Below are 1,817 nucleotides of genomic sequence, written 5' to 3' on the forward strand. Positions count from 1 at the left end.
GAGAATACATGCGCTGTTTTTATAAATGATTTACAAAATAGACACAAGTACGTGAAACAACATTCTATGGTTGAATTATCGAAATCAAATATGCCCCTTTTTATTAAGTCTGGTAATTTAAGAATTAGGGAACAGACACCCTAATTGACGCGAATCCTAAAGATAGATCTATTGGGCCTAACAAACCCCATCCAAAGTACCGGATGCTTTAGTACTTCGAAATTTATATCATGTCCGAAGGAGGATCCCGGAATGATAGGGGATATTCTTATATGTATCTAGTTAATGTCGGTTACCAGGTGTTCACCATATGAATGATTATTTTTGTCTCTATGCATGGGACGTATATTTATGAGAACTGGAAATGAAATTCTTGTGGTCTATTAAAATGATGGAAATAAATGATTATAATAAACTAATGAACTCACCAACCTTTTGGTTGACACTTTAAAGCATGTTTATTCTCAGGTGATAAAGAAATCTTCCGCTGTGCATTTGCTCATTTTAAAGATATTACTTGGAGTCTTTCATAGCATATTTCGAAGAACGTTGCATTCGAGTCATTGAGTTCATCAAAGATTATTATTAAATCAATTTATAGTTGGATAGTGGATATTATGAAATGGTATGCATGCCTGTCAATTTTCGATGTAAAGAAAGTTTGTCTTTTAAAAACGAATGCAATGTTTGTAAAATGTATCATATAGAGGTCAAATAACTCGCAATGTAATCAACTAGTGTGAATCGTTTATAATGTATATGAACGGGTCCTTTCAAGTACTATGTTGGTTTGTCCTAAAAAATGATCGGACTTCATCACTTACTCATAACCGCTATTTAAAAAACAAACTAATTGAAGTTCTTTATGTTTTTTTAACACTTATGTTATATTTAATAATATTAGTAATATGTATACGTATCATTAAGTTAGCAAGACTGATATGGTTTTGTTACATCTAAATATTAAAATGTATGAGTTAAATCGTTCTTGCAACACTTTAACACGAATATTAATAATATGTTTATCAATACTACTAATAAATTATGTTCCAGAGTTCATAAATTAAATTATTAATTATAATAATAATTTACTCCGTAAATACAGTATATAAATTTATAGATAAATATTTTTATATTTATATAAAATTAATTATTAATTAAATAATAATATAAAGGGAACGATGTGAAAAGGTGAATTATTAGTTACTTTATGTTTCAGTCCCACTCCCACATCGGGCAGGAGAATTGGTTGCAGCAAGTATATATATGCAAGCCTATCTCATACTATCGTCCCTTCGGGGACATTCGATAAAATTGGAACGATACAGAGAAGATTAGCATGGCCCCTGCGCAAGGATGACACGCACAAATCGAGAAATGGTCCAAAAGGACCAAATTTTTTTTTTGGGAAAAAATCTGTTCGTTTCAGCCCTAATTTTCGATTTCTCGATTCATTTTGATTCATTTGTGTTTAATAATTTTGTTCCTGTTCGTATAATCCCTAATTTTTCTTCTCTGATCCATTTGACTTCATGTGTGTTTGATTATATTGTTCCTGTTCGTATAAACCCTAACTTTTCTTTTTGGTTTGATTTATACAGTAAGTTGATTAGGTGGTGGAGCTTTGAGGTATTTATTAAAAATATCATCTCAGTAAACTATATATGTTAAGTTATGATTATGATGTCAACTTTGTGAATTCATAAGCTGTTTTCAATTGATTGTGAAGTACTGAAGTGATACTAATGATTCTGCACCATTTGTTTTTTGAATTGTGACAAAAAACCATTGAAGAATTGACAATAAAAGATCACATT

The 1,817-nt window shown here is 30.3% G+C and overlaps 1 pseudogene; it reads left to right on the forward strand.

Moving 5' to 3' along the window:
• The first annotated feature begins 1,289 nt into the window (after positions 1 to 1,289).
• LOC139895492 (U6 spliceosomal RNA) lies at positions 1,290 to 1,401 on the forward strand (annotated as a pseudogene).
• The last annotated feature ends 416 nt before the right edge of the window (positions 1,402 to 1,817 follow it).

The sequence above is a fragment of the Rutidosis leptorrhynchoides genome, chromosome 2, assembly GCF_046630445.1.
Source record: "Rutidosis leptorrhynchoides isolate AG116_Rl617_1_P2 chromosome 2, CSIRO_AGI_Rlap_v1, whole genome shotgun sequence".
Lineage (NCBI taxonomy): Eukaryota > Viridiplantae > Streptophyta > Magnoliopsida > Asterales > Asteraceae > Rutidosis > Rutidosis leptorrhynchoides.